Source organism: Microcaecilia unicolor, chromosome 4, assembly GCF_901765095.1.
Source record: "Microcaecilia unicolor chromosome 4, aMicUni1.1, whole genome shotgun sequence".
Taxonomy (NCBI): domain Eukaryota; kingdom Metazoa; phylum Chordata; class Amphibia; order Gymnophiona; family Siphonopidae; genus Microcaecilia; species Microcaecilia unicolor.
Window position 1 is genome coordinate 252,641,576 of NC_044034.1, and position 11,007 is coordinate 252,652,582.

Here is an 11,007-nt window from a genome sequence, read left to right on the forward strand (position 1 = left end):
CATCCAATTATCCCTACAGTTTATACTTTGCCTTAGATCCATGTCACTCTCTGACCCCCCCCCCCCCGCCTCCGCTCCCCCCTCCCCCCCGAGAGACCAATAGTGTCAGAAAAAGGATCTGTGCTCAAACCACTCAGTGGATCTCCCTTAGTGCCTGAGATCATGTCCTACATACGAGATTCAGGCCACATGATTAATCTTTTAGATGAATTTGATAACGATCTGCATGATGTTATTTTAGATATAGATGCTCTCTATACTAACATTCCACAATCTCAAGCACTTAACATCATTGAGAAAGCTCTTCAACCCCGTACTATAAATCAAAGGATCCTGAATTGGTTTATCCTTACCCTAGCCACCATAGCTCACAAAGAATTGTTTTTTTTGTTTTTTAGACAAATTTTACTTACAAATACATGGCACTGCAATGGGGGCTGCCATGGCTCCTGATATAGCAAGCATATATGTCACACATTTTGAAGTGATGCATTGAAGTGACCGCCCTTATAAATCTAATGTTATTTTTTACAGATGCTATATTGATGATATCTTTTTATTATAGCATGGGGACCTCATTAATTTAGAAAGATTTTTAAGTGACTAAATAATAGAGATCCACATCTGTCATTTAAGATGCAGTGTACTACACATGAAATTAGTTTCCTGGATTTACTTATTTGTAAGGAGATAGAAAAGCAGATTAGAACAATGGAGAAAAAAATATAAAACAGAAAAAGCATTGAAAAACATCAAAGAAGTAGAGGACAATGCATAACTTTCAAGCTGGGAGTTGTGGATAAAACAACTTTAATATAGCACCAACAGTTGAGACCTGACACTAGTCCATGTTTCGGCAGGCAATCCACCTGCTTCAGGTGGCTTTAGGACCACCCTTTAACAAAAATCAACTGATAGGAATGTCGTCTTGTATTACTCAAGTTTTCATAATCCATCACTTAAACAGAACCTGCCTTTCTGCCAAGTTTTATGCTTGAAGAAAATCTGTTCTGATTTTGATGACTTCAAGGAACAGTTGGCTGTTGTGTCAAAATGATTTGCAAGAAGAGGTTACCCCAAGCGTTGTAAAGAGGAAGAACTCCAGAAAGACAGGACCATACCCAGGAGTGAACTTTTGACAGCACAACAAAAAAAGAATGTACCTGATATTGTATGCACTTAGGATACAAATAGGATACAACGGATTATCAACCATTTTAACCGGTTTTGTTTGACCATTTATTATAGCCTAACATTTTATATTATATTGTTTTATCTGGTTGACTTCTCGGTTGTGGTTTTATTGAGGAACTTTTTACTGGTATTTATTTATTTATTTTCAACTGGTTTCTCTTACAGTTTTAACATATGTGTCTATTTTATTTTACGTGTGTCCAATAGATGCTACACCTTTTTAGTACACTGGTTTTTGCACTGATCCAGCTAGTGTCCAGTGTTTACTGATTATCAGGTTTGACCGGTTATGATGTTTTACCATTTTATTTTGTTTTTATATGGTTTCAGACTCGGTGCACCATGATGTTATATATGTTAAGTTTGTTTGTATAGCGGTTTTATTATGTGTTTTCTTTTTAGCACAGACACATCTTTTTGCTGGTCATACAGCATATTGCACCAAGTACAACACATAGCAGTATCTACAGAAGTTGTTTTTGTCTTCACTTTTATATTACATGGTTTTAATCAGAACCCCATTTGTAGTATCAGATCTTTTCCATAAGACACTAATATGACCTATTTTATGTTTTCTTCCAATGATTGTATATGTAATATGCAGCTTAATTATCACTGTGACACAATGTCCTCTTTGTCCCCTTTTTGTCTCACCTTTCTTATTTTATGATTATGTATCTTGTTGTCATTTGCATTAGATAACTCACTCTACACAGCTCTGTAGTTACTATGACCTGTAATGCACAATGTGTATTCCCAGGTGGGTAGTTCACTTGTTATATGCTATATCCCCTTTTTTATATATAGTTTTATTTTCTTTTTTAAGTTCTTTAAAGTTTGTTAAGATTGTGTTACTTTTAATTTTTATTATGATCATTTTATATACAGTGTTTATATGTGACCACTGAAGCAGTCAGATTGCCTGCCGAAACACGGACCCGTGTCAGTTCTTAACTGTTGTTGCTCTTGCTAGTTCAATTACCCACTTCCTGTACAAGTGCTTAAAGAGAATTACAATGCCTTCAGCTTACTATAGTTGATAAAGCAAGACTTCTCTCTGCTAAATCCATGTTGGTTCTACCCTATTAAGCCATGCGTATTCAGTAATTTTGTTTTTCACTATGGTTTCTACCATTTTCAGCAACATTAACATCAGGCTTATCAGTCTATAGTTTCCTGGATCTTTCCTGGAGACTCTTATAAAATTGGCATTACATTGGCCACCCTCCAATTCTCAAGTGTCATAGCCAATTTTAAGGATAGGTTTCAGATGGCTACAAATAGATTTATAATTTCATTTCTGAGTTCTTGCAGAGCTCTAGACTGCATACCATCTAATCCAGGTGATGTAATTTGCTAAACTTTAGTTTGCCAAATTCCTCTATTACATCTTCCAGGTTCATTATGATTTGTTTTTCCTCCAAATCATCACTATAAGACTGTTTCCAGCATGGATAGCTCTCAAACACCTTCCTCAGTAAATTCAGAAGCAAAGAATTCATTTTGTCAGCTTAAATTATAAGGTTCTGAGGGGCATTTTTGATAAAATGTCTCAGCCTGATTTTGGACTTTTTCAAATAGTGAACCTGACAACTGGCCACACAGACATCCCAGCAGAGTAGTGGGGCAGCCTAGGGTGCACTGCAGTGGACTTCACGTAAAAGGTCCCAAGCATACATCTCACCATAAACTCCTTATTGAGCCCTCCAGAAGCAGAAAAATACATACTGTACTTCACCTTATACCACTATGATAGCTTTCAAGTTTCACCTATATGTAGATACACTAGGCATTTAGTGTTTTTTGTAGGACTCACATGTTCCATCACAAGTGTACCAGTTAGAGTGGGATATGGGCCTGTGTCCCCTTCTCTAAAGTCCATTGTACTGACCACTAGGCTACTCATGGGACCTGTTTGCTGCTCTAATAGGAATTGCCATCATATGGGAAGGTGTCATACAGCCTGGTATGTACTGTCACTGTCATATCTTACGGGGCTGGGAGGGGGTCAGTGACCACTGGAGAAGTAAGGGAGGGGGTTATGTCATAATACCTCCACTGGTCATTTGGTCATTTAGGGTATCTTTTGGTCACTTAGGGGCCCTTTTACTAAGCCGCGTAGGCACCTACACGCGCCGAACAAGCACCAAATTGGAGGTATCGCCCGGTTACCGTGTGGCCCTTGCAGTAATTTCAATTTTGGTGCACGCCCACTACGCACATCTGAAAAATATTTTTTATTTTCTGGCGTGCGTAACGGACGCGCACCAAGTGGCATTTGACACGTGTAGGTCACCCAGATTCTTTACTGCTAGGCCAATGGCTGGCGGTAAGGTCTCAGACCCAAAATGGACGTGCAGTAATTTTGATTTTGCCACATGTCCATTTTCAGGAAAAAAAGGAGGCCTTTTTTACAGGCGTGCTAAAAAATGGATCAGTGTGCACCCAAAACCCACGCCTACGCTACCACAAGCCATTTTTCAGCGCCCCTTTGTAAAAGGACCCCTTAGTCAGGACTGAAACAGGTCTAGTCAAAACATCTTAATTTTGGCCCTAGATGTTTTCATTTAGTTACATTATTGCAGAAAAATGTCTATCTTTTGGGTTCACCCAGGTCCCACCCAAAACACATCCCCTTGAAATTTGGACAAACTGTGGAGCAAAATGTCTAAAACTGGGGTGTAAAAAATTGCAACTAGGAAAAAATGTCCTTCTGCCACCTTATGACATTTTTTTTGTTTTGAAAATGAGCCCCTCTATGTCCTAATTCACTTAAAGATGCATAGAATCTAGTTTTTCTATTATAGTTTTATCCTCTCTAACTGTTCCTTTTCCTCAGTGGTCATCTAATGATCCAACTAACTCCATCAGAAAGTAGTCAGATTCTAATTATTGTCATACTATACTATATTTTCTTCATTATTTCCTATGGAGCAGATATGCTTAAGTGTTCCATAGCATGATTGGATGAGCCAGTGTTGTATCTGTTGAAAAACATTGGTTTTATTTTTTTGGCTTTTTGGCTTCTCACTAACATTCTATGAGCATGCTATGTTTCCTCTTTTCATTTACAGAAATATTGGTGATGTCATAAAAGCAACTTTGCATATCTGAGACTAATGCAGACTGTAACAAAACAGATAATGTAACTCCTTTACAAAGTTCGATTTAAAACAGGTGTGTGATACCTACGTGGCCATTGAATTTTATGCAGTTCGTGAGACCATGAGAAGTATCCACAGAAAATGTGTCTAACCAGAGTTTTTTAAGTACATAAGTGTTGCCATACTGGGACAGACTGAAGGTCCACCAAGCCCAGTATCCTGTTTCCAGCAGTAGCCAATCCAGGTCACAAGTACCTGGCAAGATCCCAGAACAGTAAAAAGGTTTCATACAGCCTATCCCAGAAATACATAGAGGCATATTTTCAAAACACTTAGACTTACCTAGTTACATAGAAACCTGTGGAACTTTGTAAGTTTAAGTGCTTTGAAAATGAGCCCCTATATAGTGGATTTTTCCAAGTCCGTCTTAATAATGGCTTATGGACTTTTCTTTTAAGGAACTTTCCAAACCTTTCTTAAATCCTGCTAAGCTAACTGCTTTTACCACATTCTCTGGCAACAAATTCCAGAGTTTAATTACACGTTGAGTGAAGAAATATTTTCTCAGATTCGTTTTAAATTTACTACTTTGTAGCTTCGTTGCGTGCCTCCTAGTCCTAGTATTTTTAGAAAGAGTAAACAAGTGATTCACGTCTACCCGTTCCATTCCACTTATTATTTTATACCTCTATCATATCTCCCCTCAGCCATTTTTTCTCCAAGCTGAAGAGCCCTAGCCATTTCAACTTTTCCCCATAGGGAAGTCATCCCATCCCCTTCATCATTTTTGTCGCCCATCTCTGTACCTTTTCTAATTCCACTATATCTTTTTTGAGATGCGGGGACCAGAATTTCACACAGTACTCAAGGTGCGGTCACACCATGGAGCGATAAAGGCATTATAACGTCCTCACTTTTATTTTCTATTCCTTTCCTAATAATACCTAACATTCTACTTGCTTTCTTAGCCGCCGTCGCACACTGAGCAGAGGGTTGCAAAGTATCGTCAGTGATGACTCCTAGATCCTTTTCCTGGTCGGTGACTCCTAATGCAAACTTTGCTCACATAGCTATAGTTCAGGTTCCTCTTTGCCACATGCATCACTTTGCACTTGCTCACATTAAACATCATCTGCCATGTGGATGCTCAGTCTCCCAGTCTCGTAAGGTCGTCTTGCAATTTTTCACAATCCTCTTGAATAACTTTTGTTTCGGTAGCAAATTTAATCACCTCACTAGTTACTCCCATCTCTAGATCATTTATGTTTGAGTCATGTTTATTTCCACAAACAACAAAAGTACAACACCAGATTTTGCATTTTCAATCACTCCAAATTTACCATTACCCTCCACTACCTCCCTTCCCCCCTCCCCTCAACCTAAGTGTCCACAAATTAACTTCTCTAGATCATTTATAAATATGTTAAAAAACAGTAGTCCCAACACAGACCCCTGGGGAACCCCCACTATCTACTCTTCTCTATTTGAGAATACTGACCATTTAACCCTACTCTTTGTTTTCTATCCTTTAACCAGTTCTTAATCCACAATCGAACACTACCTCCTATCCCATCACTTTTCAATTTCCTCTGGAGTCTTTCATGAGGTACTTTGTCAAATGCCTTTTGAAAATCCAGATACACAATATTGACTGGCTCACCTTTATTCACATGTTTGTTCACCCCTTCAAAGAAATGTATTAGATTGGTGAGGCAAGATTTCCCTTCACTAAATCTATGTTGGATTTGTCTCATTAACCCATGCTTTTGAATATGCTCTGTAATTTTATTCTTTATAACAGTCTCTACCATTTTGCCTGGCACCGATGTCAGGCTCACCTCTGGAACCCTTTTTAAAACTTGGCGTTACATTGGCCACCCTCCAATCTTGTGGCACCATGCTTGATTTTAAAGATAAATTACATATTACTAAAAACTAGCAATTTTAAATACTGTACTTTGCAAATATTTTTTAGAATAGCCACTTTAGTAGCGTATTTCCATTGTTGTTTAATTAAATTTTTACTTATTTATGACAGAAGGTGTATGGAGCTCTATACATTTCTGGTTCCGACATTATGTAATGTTGCGGCCCGCCAGGGATAGTACCAACATTCATGCGGCCCTCTGCGTATAAAGGTTGCCCACCCCTGGTCTAAAACCTTCACCAAAGTGGTTTATTCAGCTTCTGTGAAGGATTTTGAGCTTTTGATTTATTTGCTTGAATTGAATAATTAGTCTTTTTAAGTTCTAGGGGACAGGAACCAAACTTATTATTAGCAAATTTTTTAAGCAGCAGTTTGTGGTATGTGATTGTGGTCTGAGAAGTCTAGAAGTTTCTACACCCATTTGCAGATAATGTATTTCAGTTATTTTCCATGTTGCATACATTAAAGCTGAATATAAAAAAGCTCTCCTAGCAATAAGATTATCTGGGGGCATTTATTTATTTGAGAGACAAATAAAAAATACATTTGTATTATAGCCTCAGTCACTAATATTTAGTTGCCCTTGCCAAGGAAAATTCTTATTAATAATAGGGAAAGAAAATCCCAGCTTAACATAAACTGGTAGCAGTGATAAATAACAAGCACAGCACTATAAGCTGAACATCATAAGGAAGCAGATGGAAAACTTCCCTCCAGAGATCACTGCAGCCAGTGGTAGAGAATGATTTTCTGGACGAGTACAGGGTGAACAGTTCAAGCCTGAATTACAATGAGTGCTGTCATGCTTTTTCATTAGAAATGCAGGGATTTCATGCCTTCCTTTTGGAAAAAAAAAAATACTGCCACTGCTGTTATGGCATTTATCTAGTAGGCTAAACCTCGGTCTGCTGAAAGCAGTGCCGCACTGCACAGATCAAACAGGTATGATAATATTTCATTTTGCTTGACTTTCACAGTGACACTAGAATGCCATCATCTGTCCAGAGTGAGAAGCATTGGGTGCAAGCTGAATCAAGCAGAATCAAGTCATTGAAGCCCCGCAAAAATGTAGTTTTAGTAGTCCCTTACAAAAACAAGTTTATCAAAATGATGGTCACTTTTATACTCCTGCTTCTAGTCAATTTTGAGTGAGTTGTACATGTATAATTTTATCTCTCTGGTTCAATAATCCAATTATTTTTTTTCACATCTCCATTTCTAAGCAGTGGTGACTCAGAATTCAGGTTAAAATGTAACCATCTGTTCATGATCGTGTCTCAAGTTTTTCCAGCTTTGTAGACACGTGTCTCTTTCTATGTTATCGAACATGAGTTCTTAGTCACTCAGGGGCCCTTTTACTAAAGGGTTGCTGCGTGGCAACCTTGAACTACCACCGGCCCAATGCAGTAGTTCCGCCTCGAGCCGGCACCATTTCCATTGCTACGGAAAATTATTCTATAATTTCTAGCTCAGCGCTAACCCAGCAATGGGTGGAGGTAAGTTTCCCCCACCCCCCCACGGCCATGCCTTTTTTAGGGGCTTTTAACCTGCTCAGGTAAAAAGGGCCCCGGCACGTGGCAAAAACAGCCCCTGCTGCTACCGCAGGGCTGTTTTTACTACCCCTCTGAGTCCCTTATACTAAGCTGCAGTAAGTGTTAGCATGTACTTACCAGAGTTTACCAGGACTTATCACGGGACTTGCTGAGGCATCCTGCGGTAAAATCCCAATGTGTGTGCACAAATCATTCACTAAAAAAATTCACAGATTTTCTCAGAGGGGCTGTGTATGGGGAGGAGAGTGGGCATGGCAGCGTGAATCAGTTACTACTACTACTTAACATTTCTATAGCGCTACTTCATAGTCACAGCACTGTACATATTATATGCAGGCACTTTCTTTGTCCCTAGAGGGTGCACAATCTAAGGAGCCCTTTTACTAAGGCACGTAGGCACCTACGCACGTTCATCATGTGTCAATTTGGAACTACCACCCGGCTACCGTGAGCCCTAATTCCATTGTCCGATATGTGCGGCAGAAAATATTTTTTATTTTCTACTGCGTAGTGCTAACCAGGTGGTAATCGGCAGTGTATGCGTGCTGACGATTACTGCCCAGTTAACAAATGAGACCTTACCACTAAATCAATGGATGGCGGTAAGGTCTCAGGCCCAAAATGGATACGCACCAATTTTTATTTTGCCGCATGTCCAGTTTCGGCCCCCAAAAAACCCTTTTTGCAGGCGTGTGTCCAATACACACGCCTACAAAAATGAGGCCATTTTTCAGTGCAGCTTAGTAAAAGGGACCCCTCAGTTTTTGTACCTGGGGACAATGGAGGGTTAAGTGACTTGCCCAAGTTCACAAGGAGCTGCAGTAGGAATTGAACTCAGGTAGCCAGGATCAAAGCCCACTGCATTAACCATTAGGCCACTCCTCTACACTAGTTAGTGCACCCACATTACTGTGTGATTACTGATCGGTGCAGAATTAGCACGTGAGCCCTTATTGCCTACAAAATGGGTGGCAGTAAGGGCTCACTCACTAATTTTTGTTAATGGCTGCATGCTATTGGCAACATTAGCGCATGGCAATTAATTGGGAAAATGGAAAATTGGCTATTTTCCGGTTGTGGTAAAAATGGTCTTAGTGCACAGGAAAAACCCTCATAAGGGCGTGCTAAGGTCACTTTTTACCAAAGCTTAGTGAAATGAGCCCTAAGTGAGGTGAAAAGGAAGGTGTGGAGATATTACTAATGTGTTGCACAGAAGAAGCCTTGCAGCACTAGCATTCTGAACTAGCAGAAAAATAAACATGTGGAGGGTAATTTTATAAATCATTTTCATGTGTAAATGGTCTCTTAAAAAAGTAGATCATGCCTAAAGGTTTATGCAGTGCAAGCTGGTGTGTGCTTGTCTGGTAGATGTGCTCAGAGATAGAGTGTGGGTGGAGCTCAGGTGCAGTGACGATCCTAGGTTGGCTGCCACCCGGGGCGGATCGCCGATGCGCACTCCCTGCCCGGGTGCAGCACGATACCCCCCCGGCGCATCAACCCCCTGGGGTGCATTCTTAGCTGCTGGGAGCAACCGTGCGGCTCTCGGCTCCGCTGGCTCCCTGCTCCCTCTGCCCCGGAACAGGAAGTAACCTGTTCCGGGGCAGAGGGAGAAGGGAACCAGCAGAGCTGACAGGCATGCGGCTGCTCTCTGCACCCCTCCAGCGGCGTGTACCCGGGGCAGACCACCCCCACCGCCCCACCCTTGGTACGCCACTGCTCAGGTGACATCATGATTTGCATATGTACTTTATAAAATTCTCATGTATTGTACATACAGACATTTATACCTGCTCTCAGCAGTCATAGTGTCATTCTAAGTGTAATTTCTGAAGGATTGGTGCTAGTATTTTATAAAGGCACATAGGTATCTATGGGGTCCTTTTACTAAAATGTGTTAAGACAGTAGGAGGGAATTCAATAAATGGCACCAAAAATTCATTGTAGAAAATATTGAGCACTAAGGGCCAGATTCTATATATAGCGCCTGAAAAATCCTTGCAGAAAAAAATTACGCCTAAAAGTATTCTCTAAAGTACACCTAAATTTTATAGAATAGACTTAAATTTCAGCACAGTATATAGAATATGCAGGCAAATCTATCTCATGCATTTACTAATTCCGACACAGCTTAGTAAACAGGGGGGTAAGTGTATTCTATAATGTGGTGCACCTAATTTCTAAGTTGCATTGTTGAAAAGGGGGCGGGGGATGGGCATTTCTAAAATCTATGTGCATTATTATAGACTAAGTGGCACACCAAAATGAACTTACCGCCTGATTACCGCATGCCTCTTGCGGTAATTTCATTTTTGGCGCACGTCTGCTACGTGCTTCTGAAAAATATTTTTTATTTTTGGATGCATGTAGCGGATGCGCGCCAAGTGGCATCTGATGCATGTAGGTCGTTACAACGCAGATTCTTTACTGCTATGTCTATGGCTGGCGGTAAGGTCAGACACCCAAAATGGACATACAGCAATTTTGATTTTGCCACACTACCATTTTCGGCAAAAAAGGCATTTTTTGTATGTGCGCTGAAACATATTTTTGCGCACGCACAAAACCCGCACCTACACTACCGCAAGCCACTTTTTACCGCGGCTTAGTAAAAGGACCCCAGAGAGAGACATACAGAGAGAGGCCCAAAGATGTGTCTAGAATGTGCATTTTTCAGTTTGTTCATTTTTCTTTTTTTACAATTGTTCCATGGCCTTCTGGTAGTTTGTTGATAAATTGCAGACAAAATTTACACCGGAATGCAATGGAATCTGTATTGTAGTCCAGTAGATCTCTTTTATTTTAAAGGACCTGTATCTAAAAGGATTGCAACAGGTAAAAGGGTCCATAACAGAAGCAAAGTATCATTTGAAAATTGCCACTTTCCTCTACGCAGAGAATAGTCTGAGCCCTAAATATGTATTTCAAGAGCTGAGTTCATTAAATTAAGGGACCCATGTAGCAGATCTTTATCAAAAGATAACTACCCACATTAATTATTCAATATCCCAAGGCAAAGACAAGGATATCTAATGGCAAAGCCATGGTAATTATTTGATAATGCCCACTGTCAAGGGCACTATCTCTATTCATATGCAGAACTAATTTGTGAAAGTAAAAAAACATTAGTTTGAAGGTTTTAAATTAAGTTTTAAGCAGCTGCTTTAAGAGCAGGATTAAGTAGGTTTGCACGGTCAGTCAAGGCCTACTGACTGGCTGTTGTTAACATAAA